An 11,656-nucleotide genomic window follows, 5' to 3' on the forward strand; every position below is an offset into this window, starting at 1 on the left:
GGGTTGAACAGCAACTTTACTAACTGAAGGCTAACATACAAGAGAATGTTTCAAGAATACTTGGAGACATCTGCTGTGAGTCACTGAGCGAGCGATGGTCTAATGGTCTAATGCTCAGACTCTCAGCACAGAGATTCCATGTTCAAATCACAGTTATTTTACATAAAGAAATTCAAAACCATCTAATTCAATTATCTCTCTCCCTGCTGTAAAGTAGGCCACAGGGCTCTAAGCTTGTACAAAAGCCAATGGATGGTTTCTTTTGATTGACCAACTATTGACTTGATTGTTTTGATTTTGTAAAATGTCAGGCATAGAGTTATCCCCCTCAAGGATCCCTGGGGTCCCCGGACCTCACTTTGAGAACCACTGTCCACCACAGAATACAATTTCTCACTAAATCTATTTACTAACTAAACCAATAACCAGCATATATATGTAGTGTGCTTGCTTGGGTTGCTCATTTGGCATTTGAATCATACTCTGTTAATACTGGGCTCACTAGCTCAGTCAGTGTATGATTACACAATGTCAAAAGATAAGATAAATAATCAACTAAGTGTTCTTTATAATTTGTTGTATAACTGTTGCGTTGGCATTGATTACAAATTTTCAGGGCTGGATTTTGTCACCTCACTGTAATGACCTTATTTTTGGCATCACAGATACAGAAGATAATAGTCTTCATGAGTTACTTAGGCTACAGGTTGGGAAAAGCCATGTTTTAAAAAAAAGGGGGAAACAGCGCCCCCTGCGACGTCGTATGGACGTCCAAAACGGACGCCCAAACGACGTCTGAGTCAGGACCTCAGTCAGTAAGTAAGCTGACAGAGTGAGGTCCGACTCGGACGTCGTTTGGACGTCCGTTATGGACGTCCATACGACGTGGCAGGGGGCGCTGTTTCCCCTTTTTTGCTGTGTTTTTGCAACTAGTGAGGTCCGACTCGGACGGCGTATGGACGTAACGTTGTATGGACGTCATATGGTTGTGCGCACAGTGGGGGTAGTGCGTTGCAAAATGCATAAAGAAATAGTTGAATATATTCCTTCACTTCAATAAATCAAATATGATTGTTATTAACTAACTACCATAAAGAACATAATGTAAAGCAGGCTAAAATAATTATGTCAACAAGGCAGGGATGTTAGCTGGTATTATCATTATTATTATTATTATTATTATTATTATTATTATTATTATTATTATTATTATTATTATTATTATTATTATTATTATTATTATTATTATTATTATTATTCATGAGTCACATGACTATCAAGTATATTGGTCTCATGTTGACATTTGCTCAATTAGTGCATTTCCCCCACTGATATAATAATAGTATTCTGTATTTTTTGTATAGTGTAGTGTAGTACGGTGGTTCTCAAACTTTTTATTTTTTTATATATATTATCAAGGACCCCCGAATTAATGTATTTGGCCGTGGATCTCAATACAAGATTTGTGTTGACTAATTATGGGTCCTCATCCTACCCAAAACTTATCATCTTGGGGTGCCTGCTGGCCTAGCGGTCCAGGTGCATATCATATATACTGGTGATCCAGCTTGCCAACATGTAATGGGTTCAACTCCCGATCCGATCCCGACGACCCTTCCAACAGGAGATATTTTTCCAAGGGGGGGGGGGTTCTTGACCACGCTGGGGGTCCCCCCCAGGACATTTTTAACAGAGTAGATGTAATTTCCAGTATTCTGGTGGATTTTGGGAGTTTGACACTTTTATCAGGCTTTACTTACATAGGATACATGAAAAAGTTAAACGTAGCAATAAAAGTGCCATATTTAATAATACCATTTTGCTGTGGACCCCCTGGTCACTGACATGAGTGACATCACAAGGTATTCTTCATTTTACATATGGTCCAGTATATTATTAATTCATATCAGTCACTGTATTCCAGTGGGGCAAGGCACCCTACTGTAAGTCTTAAACAAAATATATAAAACAACCCTAACAGTGGGATAAAATCAATAGAGAGTATGCACATGCGTCACTTTTCCACTGTGACATCTGAAATACATTTTACACCCATATCCTCAGACAGATATAGTGTCTGCTGATGGACACACTAGATAGCGTCCAAACAGCACTTTTTAGTCTTTTTAGTCAGTCTGTCCAAAAAGAGGGTTAAACACTTATACCTCTATGATTCAAACACACCCCAAACACACACACACGAAACGTCTTTTTAAAAGCTGTTTATTTAAGATGTGACGGATGTCAACACAACAATCTGAAGGGAACAACAAACGCTTCAGTTAAAATAAGGTGACCGTTATTTAAAATGATTAAGCAACAAAAACAGAACGATTGATGGAGTAATAATAACCAAGAATTAAACATGGACTAAAATACAATAATTATGGGTCATCAACATCCACTGTAATCACAAAGAGACACAAGACACAATTAAGGGAACATCTTTATGTATCAGCTAACAGTATGGAAACTGTATAAGGCTATAAATATGATTTGTAATCAAACTGTACAATCTATTCAGTTAAATGAACAAAAATGTCCCAATCTGGTATTCACACTGTCACAAAATAATATATTTAGAGATTAAGCATCATTAGAATAATCTCATTACGTTTATATACAAATGATTTATTATCAATAGAAATAATCAGTTTTCTTCCCCTACATATTCATAATCACACAGGGAAATATGTTTGTCACAGTCAAGTCATGACAGGAGTACTGTATTGTAATATATGTAAAATGTACACAGCTGGTTTCTGTGCTGTCGGGCAGAAACCAGCTGTGTCCAAAATATAAACTTTTCAGGAAATGTAAAAGAAAAAAGAAAACCTTTTAAGAACAACACAATACTGCCTCATTAAAGTGGCAACTTTATGCATTGTCAGATACTTGAATGTGTCCTTCCTTATATTATCATCACTTTACCCAAATACAGCTCAAGTGGAGTTTTTTTGACCATTCATGTTTTTCCGTCTGACTTTGTCATTCTAATCAATGATGGAAAAAACAGCAGATAGGTGGTTTGACCGACAGTTTGATGATACAATGGACTTAGGAGGTTTAGTCTTTAAGCACTTTTTAATAATTTTCATTGGTTAAATATTTGTAAAACCCACACACAGACACAAAAGGTGTTCAATAGCACTGATTTATGAAAAAAAAGAAAAAGTAGCAAAATGGAGATAGCTGGTTTCTACCCGATAGCGACATTATGGTATGTATGAATGGTACTGCATTATAAAATACAACATATTAATACAAATGGCTTACAAGGCCACTGTGGGCTGATGGCTAGATAATGATTCTATGGTGACAGCCCAGAACAGAAAATCTCACAAGTTCAATTCCCAAGACAGCTAGTTTATCTATCCTGGCAATGTTTCTTTGCCACAGTACCTCTAGTACTGCTGGCTTTATATCCTACCAGGACCTCTAGTACTGCTGGTTTTATGTCCTACCAGGACCTCATGTACTGCTGGCTTTATATCCTACCAGGGCCTCTAGTACTGCTGGTTTTATGTCCTACCAGGACCTCTAGTACTGCTGGCTTTCTATCCTACCAGGACCTCTAGTACTGCTGGCTTTATATCCTACCAGGACCTCTAGTACTGCTGGCTTTATATCCTACCAGGACCTCATGTACTGCTGGTTTTATGTCCTACCAGGACCTCTAGTACTGCTGGCTTTCTATCCTACCAGGACCTCTAGTACTGCTGGCTTTCTATCCTACCAGTAGTACTGCTGGTTTTATGTCCTACCAGGACCTCATGTACTGCTGGCTTTCTATCCTACCAGGACCTCATGTACTGCTGGCTTTCTATCCTACCAGGACCTCATGTACTGCTGGCACTGACAGATCTAACCTGTCAGTGATTACATCAGGAGAATACCAGGTTACCACTTAAACCCTCGATATACACAGTGAAACGGACCTGAGTTTCAACTGTACTCTCGTTTCCTTTTACACCAAATCTCTTTGTCAGAAATAGCTGATCTCCAAGCTCACAACGCGTCACATTTTGACGCGTCATGAGCTTGGACATCAGCTATTTCTGGTGAACGTTCCCCCCAGAACAGTGAAATTTGGGGTTCAAGCGCTGAGTGGTCCGGTACTACGCTGTGCTCCTGGGCGATGGCCGCCAGCTCCTTCAGGAACTCTGCGTACAGGATGACAGCGAACACTCTGCTCCGGGCCTGGGGGGGGATGGGCGGGCTGGGGGGCAGGCGGGGGGTCTTCTTCCTCGTTTTGAGACGGTGGGGAGACGCCATCATACGGAGACGACCACAGGAGACACGCCCTGGACAAGAGACATGCAGAACAGAACACCCAGGCTGTTATAAGAACTAATGAAACACTTGACTTGAATAGACCAAGTTAGAAAGACGTTGAACTAGCCCAAACCAGATTAGGCTAGAAGGGACTAATCTAAATTGGACTAAACTAAAACTAAAATAAATTGGAGGAAAAATGTATTATGCTAAACTGAACTCTACTAAAACTATCTTCAATTAAACTATTCAAACTAGTCCATGCTAACCTGTTAGCAGTCAATACAGCCAGTCTTGCGTCCCAGAGGTAATGAAGGTAATTCACATCCATTGGAAACTCACAACCAACACTGTCTGCATTTGTGAGAGAGAGAGATACAGAGAGAGACAAAGAGACAGAAAAATAGATAGAAAGAGAGAGAGATACAGAGAGACAGAGAGAGAGGGAGTTGATTATACAATCTTGTTGCACTGTCAGAACACAGTAGTGGATGGAAATACACATGATCTATTTTAGTTTTTGGAAATGTGTTTAAAGTATGCACACCATTTGGATGGAAACTTAACCACAGTGAAGTGACGAGGGTGTGTGTGTGTGTGCGCGCGTGTGTTCTCACCTGCTCCTTTGGGCCAGTGTATGTGCTCAGAGTGTGTGGGACACCAGGAGGGCATAAGGAGGCGCAGGAGGAGTAGACGTCTCTCTGTGTGAGAGAGGAGCGCTCCCTCACACCCAGATGCTCACATGGGATCAGCTATCTACACACTAACACAAAAGACACTATTTAGATTATAAAATACTAGTTCTCACCGTGGGGTCAGGGGACAACCAGGGGTCCAAATGTTGACCTGTTCTGGTCATGTTTAATGTGCTCTATGAATATGAGTTGAGTTGAGTTACCGGTCTGTAACTCTGAATGGAACAAAATGGACAGATACTGATGTTCAGATCACTTACACATGATCATAACTATGACAAAAGGACGTAGACATTGTTGTTTTTATTGCCTTCTGTGGTCGACAGGAAACATTGAGAAAAACAAAAGCACAAATATAGATACAAAACAAACAATAACGCAAAAAACAGACAAAACTAATTAACATCAACAATTAGATAAATAAAATGACCAACACAAAACAATGATCTCAAACATAAAAGCAATATAGACAGACATAAATATAAGACCAGAGTAAGTAAGACCAAAAACTAAATTAATTTAACATGAATATCCCATCATAAAGAATTTTTAAATTTAAATATAACATACCACGCCATACTCATCATGAGCTCAACTAAACAGAGGAACACATACTGACAGGCTCTGTGTGCATAACTGCAGCCCTGATTTCCAGACGGGGTTTCCTGTTCCTGTTGATTGGCTTGTAGGCAGATTTGAACCGTAAACACATATAATAATGTAGGCCTGACCTCGACTAAGTCGACTAGTCGACTGGTTAGTCGCGGGGGGTCCGAGTCGACTAAGTGTCTCTTAGTCGAGTCTAGTCAAAAAAAAAAAAAAAGGGCCAAAAATGTTTTAAATTGTTTTTTGGCCAAGTCTACACCTGCAACCACACGTAACTTCCACTTTATTCTTCTTATTCCTCGTCTTTGTATTGGTATTGTTTGTGTTGGAGCGCCTCAGTGCGGCTGCAGAGTTCATGTGCAACCTCTTCGAGAGAGAGAGATAGAGACACTAGAAACTCTGCTGGAGACAAAACAAACTGTGTAGACTTGGCCCTTTGAAATAAAATGTATTTTGGCCCAAAAAATAATAATAATTTTTTAAATAATAATTTTTTTTTAGTCGACTGCCAGTCGACTATTGGCAATTAGTTGCCAATTAGAGTCGACTAAACAAATCCTTAGTCGGGGACAGGCCTATAATAATGACACCTTCAGGAAACCGGGAACTGATCAGTCAGCCGTGTTGTCACATCACAGGTTTTACAGGTGTAAATCAGTGAGTGAAATATGGTTTTGTGCTAGCTCCATCATTTTGTAGGTAAATAAAACAGCAAAGACTACAGTTCAGTCAGACAACTCTTAGATTGGATTAGAATATATATTTATTAGCAATATATATTTGCAAGCTTAAGCATGGTATAGAAACAAGAGGAAGCATGGTTTGGCGTCAGGCCTCTGAATCCATTCATTCCCTGTAAGGATAACATTTTAATGAATGTTACATGCCAATTAGCATTTACAGGGAATGAATTAAACCCCCAACACAGCAGAGACCCCCAAAACGGCATGGGAGCACAGGGCCTGACGCCGGACCAACCATCTGTGAGAATGGTGGAGCTCCATGAACCTGTTTCTTACTAACATGATAATGTTCCTCAACTTTTAAACTTTAAGTTTAGCTAAACAAATGCAGCATGCATCCATGTGTTCAGCGAGCCTGATGAATCCAGGTACCCGCTGCTCCCTGAATTCAGGAGTCCTAGACGGTATCCTAATATGGCGTCCACGCTGTGCCGCACCAACTCGGATTCGAAGAGGACATTCTATATTTATTTCTTTTTCAAAGAAATCTGCTATATATATATACCATATATATATATAAATGAGGTCATCCTATGATGAATGATAACTATTGTTTATCATCCATAATAAATAAAGTGTACTGACTATGTGTGTAAAGACGTGCTATCTTTACTTAACATCTGAATCAGTACCCAACTATACCTGAGCAGCAATTTCTAATAGACTGAGCTTGATATGATTAGCCTGACTACATAGCCATAAAAAACAACATTTTTTAGCGCTATAGGAATAAACCAACATTTTTTAGCACCATGACATCACCAACTAAACTAAATCCCCAGCAATCCACCCGAGTTGTAATTAAAGCGTCAATAATGCGCAAGCAGCATTTATTGAATTAGCAATAGAACAGCGTGAGCACTCGTACTCAGAGCTTTTATCCTGCAGAATGTCATCCTTATTAACCAGAATCTACGTAAGCTCCTGAGGACCATCGCCCCAGAGATTTAAGAAAAGCAATCTTTAAATTAAGCAATCAGTATTGCGGCAAGCGCTTTTATTTTATTAATAGCAGACTTTACACAGCGTGCGCACTCATAAGCTTTTGGGCATGCAGGATTTCATTTTTGTTAAATCGAATGTATCTAGTATAGGCTCCTGAGGACCATCGCCCCAAGGATTTAAGTGAAGCTGAAGGCACAAGCAGCGCTGCAGTTGTCGCCGCTCCAATGCGAAGGGAGTGCGCTGTGTAGACGCTTGGAGAAAGCCCGCAGCTTGAGCAGATCTCTCTCAGCTTAGCAGTAAACCAGGCTCTGGTCATCGGCTTGCCGCCATCAGTGAGGAACAGAGGATCATTTGGGGCAGACACCGGCCTGGTTGCCAGGTAGCTCAACATAGAAGTGAAAGGACAAAAATCAGAATTATTCCTTGCGATGATCACAGGAGTTCCTTTACACCACTTATCAGTTTTTGAATGTTTCAAATACACAGTGAAATACGCATGCTCTATGGTTAGGTCTGAAAAACAGAGATCATGCAGAGGATTGAATGCCAGTGATCTAGTAATAAATTCTCCACATCTCATAAACCCATAGAAAGCCATTAACAAGACTGCCTCCACCATTTTATCCACATAGGGCGTGTACACCCGTGATCTTAATTTGGACACCAGCTGTTGCACCAAAGTGATTGTAAGAGGTAAGCGTTTGTCATTGCCTTGGAGTCGCTCTTTTTTGAGACCGTTGAGAAGCAGACGGATTGAAGATTTCCTAGAATACTATCTACTGATGGGTCTTGGCAACGAAGATGGAACTGAATGCCGGCTATTAAAGCTTTGATGGACTGAGGCTGCAACTTGCGGGACTCAAAAGAGTGGACTATGAATGCGCATACCATAGGGATATTCACAGGTAATGGCGGGCAAGCAAAACGGGCACAGAAAGAACAAAAGAACCACCATGCAGAATCATAAGATTTTAATGTGCTTTTTGCTAAACCATTTCTCATGTATTTGGCAGCGGAATTCAGCAAAGACAGGAGAGGACTTTCGGTGCCTAATCTAGGATCGCCTGGTGGAACCCCGGGCAAGCCAGGCCGCTTGGCTTTGCGTCTGGACACAATTTTTGGAATTCCTGAAATTTGAATCGAGACAGAGCATCAGCTATTTTGTTCTCGTACCCTGGAATGAAAACGGCGTGCATAATGAAATTTCCCTTAATGCACGTCCAGGTAAGACGCCTCATAAACTGATTAATTACGGGAATTGAAGAGCGCCCCTTGTTAATTATATGCACAGCGGCCTCGTTGTCACACAAAACTGTGATCTTTTTCCTGGACCACTGGCTACCCCACAGTAATGAGGCTACGACAATTGGGTACAATTCGAATAACGCTATTGATTTACTACCCTCTGGCATATCAGCCATTTCTTTTGGCCAGCTTTCCGCGAACCATTCTCCATTGAAAAACCCCCCGAAACCCACGGAAGGCGCGGCATCTGTGAAAAAATTAATTGACGCGGATGTTTCTGCTAACTCATTATAAAAGAAGGAAATGCCGTTCCACTGATCCAGAAACAGTGACCAGAATCTTAAATCTGACTGGCTTCCTTCGTCTAACATGATAGACCCCTGCAAATCTTTTGTCGTTTTGGACAAATCTAAAAGTCGGGAAATGAACGAGCGCCCTTGTGGAATAATTCGCATGGCATAGTTTAAATGGCCAAGCAGAGAAAGCATTTCCCTTTTTAGCACCGAGGCTGCCGAAGTGAAAGATTTGATAATCTCCCTGATGCGACACAATTTCTCTTCGGGAAGAGAGGCTTGCATGAGGACACTGTCCAGCATGATGCCCAAAAATTCTATCCGAGTGCAAGGCCCTACTGTTTTCTCCTCAGACAGAGGAACTCCGAATTGTTTGAAAACATCTCGTACTATTGAGATGCAACGCGCCGGAGGTGACCCGGCGAAATCCACCACTAGAAAATCATCCAACAAATGCAATACGAAAGGCAATTTGTAGGTGTTGGACAAAATCCAGCATAAAGCTTCTGATAGCGTGTCAAAAATCCGAGGGCTGCTCCGACAGCCAAACGTTAGTTTAACGGAAAAATACAATTTGGACCGCCATCTAACCCCGAAAATATGCCATTGTGAAGGATGTAATGGCATGACTTTAAAAGCGTCCGTAATGTCCGCCTTCCCAAGCCAAGCGCCCTGACCTGCAATTTTTAGCATTTGAATGGCATTATCTACTGTGGCATAAAATAAGGAAAACGGGGCCAGAGGAATTAAGCTGTTAATGCTCGGGACTGGCCCTTTATACCGGAAGCGCCATGAAAGACGCCATGAAAGACGGCCGCATTCGTACAAGCTCCGTAGCATCGCAACGTTTTTCCATCTTTTTAGTATTTTTTAGCCTTCTCTTTTTTCCCTACACCGTCGCGTGTCTAAGGAGTTATGACAGACAAGCACTTATGGACATCAGCACAGCGATTACACACAGAATTCCGGACTTTTTTGCCGAAAACCTCCCGCTCGGCTGGGGGGGGGGTGGGGTACCCTTTGTTCCGGCCGGATCAACAACATACCCCCGTCGAAAAAGACCGTGGCGGCGAGGCACTAGAGCGGGTCTTCTCGTAAGAACAACAAAACGTGGATATAAACCTGCACTGCCTTCAATCCTGCTAGCGAACGTTAGATCTCTGTGTGAATCAAGAACAGTGACCACTATGGACGACTTACTGGCGCGCGTTAAATACAACGCAGAGACGAGGAGGACCTGTGTTGTTGTGCTAACAGAGACGTGGCTAACGGAGTTAGCATCTGATTCTTCTATCACTCCTCCTGGCTTCACCGCGTATAGGAAAGACAGAGACCCTGTACTGAGCGGTAAGCAACATGGGGGGGGAGTTTGTGCCTTGATCAACAACAACTGGTGCAAAGATGTTAAAATCCTAGACAGTCACTGCTCACCAGACCTTGAACTTTTAATCATAGCCTGCCGTCCTTTCTACCTACCACGCGACTTCAGCATCGTGATTGTAGCCGTTGTTTACATTCATCCTGGAGCTAATAAGGACACAGCTATGAGGGAATTACACCAGGCGATCAGTGCACAAGAAAATCGCCACCCGGACTGCGCAGTCATCTGCCTAGGCGACTTCAACCGGACAGACTTAAAAAAGGTCTTTCCCAAATTCCACCAGCATGTCGCCTGCAGTACCCGTGGTGACAATATTCTTGACCACTGCTACACGCCCTTCAAGGATGGATACAAAGCTCTCCGCCGCCCACCGCTAGGAAGCTCTGACCACGACGCCATCCAGCTGCTACCTGCCTACAAACAGAGGCTAAAAAGGGAGCCGGTCGTTGAGAAGGAAATCCGAATCTGGTCTGAGGACACAGACGCTATGCTACAATCCTGCTTCTACCAGACTGACTGGGGGATGTTTAAGAACGCCGCTGGGAATAACATCAACGAACTCTCAGACTCAGTCACTGGCTTTATCAGCAAGTGCATAGATGACATAGTCCCAAAAAAGACAGTTCGGATCTATCCCAATCAGAAACCATGGATGGACAGCGGAGTACGTGCACATCTGCATGAACGGGACGCTGGTTTCAAATCTGGCGACGTGGAAACGCGCAACACGACGCGCGCGGCCCTAAACAGCGCCATCAGGAAGGCGAAAAAGGCCTACACAAAAAAGATGCAAGACAAACTCAGCAGTGGCGACATCAGGAGCACATGGCAGGCAGTACACACCTTGACAGACTGCAAAACAAGAACCAGAAGCGAGGTGAACCCGCCTGCCTCCCTCCCCAACGAACTGAACACTTTCTACGGCCGGTTTGAGATCAGCTCCAACCGCGGCAGCCAAGCGGGGCCATCAGCAGCACCAGCAGAGGAGAACCCTCCTCTAACCATCTCGGAGAGAGAAGTGCGTACAGCCTTCACACGGGTCAACATCCACAAGGCAGCCGGACCTGATGGGATTCCAGGCCGGGTCCTTAAGACATGTGCAGACCAGCTGGCGGGTGTCTTCGCTGACATCTTTAACCTCTCCCTCTCCCTGGCTGTGGTCCCTGCAGGGTTCAAAATGTCAACCATTGTGCCCATTCCCAAAAAGGCCAAAGTGACATGCCTGAACGACTGGAGACCTGTTGCTCTCACCCCGATCGTCAGCAAGTGTTTCGAGAAACTGGTGAGGGAATACATCAGCTCCACGCTACCTGCCTCGCTGGATCCGTGGCAGTATGCATACCGCAAAAACAGATCCACCGACGACGCTATTGCCATGGCTCTCCACACCGTCCTCTCGCACATGGACAACAAGCTGCTGAAGGACAAATATGTACGTATGCTGTTCGTGGACTACAGCTCAGCATTCAACAC

At 42.9% G+C, this 11,656-nt stretch overlaps 1 long non-coding RNA gene across 1 annotated transcript; it reads right to left on the minus strand.

Moving 5' to 3' along the window:
• Positions 1-3,186: 3,186 nt before the first annotated feature.
• LOC308102457 lies at positions 3,187-3,932 on the minus strand. Its single transcript, XR_013934655.1, has 3 exons — positions 3,857-3,932; positions 3,771-3,804; positions 3,187-3,538 (listed from the first exon to the last, which is right to left on the minus strand). It is a non-coding gene; the product is annotated as an uncharacterized lncRNA (long non-coding RNA).
• Positions 3,933-11,656: the final 7,724 nt, after the last annotated feature.

This window comes from Gymnoscopelus braueri, assembly GCF_963280865.1.
Source record: "Gymnoscopelus braueri genome assembly, chromosome: 15".
In the NCBI taxonomy this organism is placed as follows: domain Eukaryota; kingdom Metazoa; phylum Chordata; class Actinopteri; order Myctophiformes; family Myctophidae; genus Gymnoscopelus; species Gymnoscopelus braueri.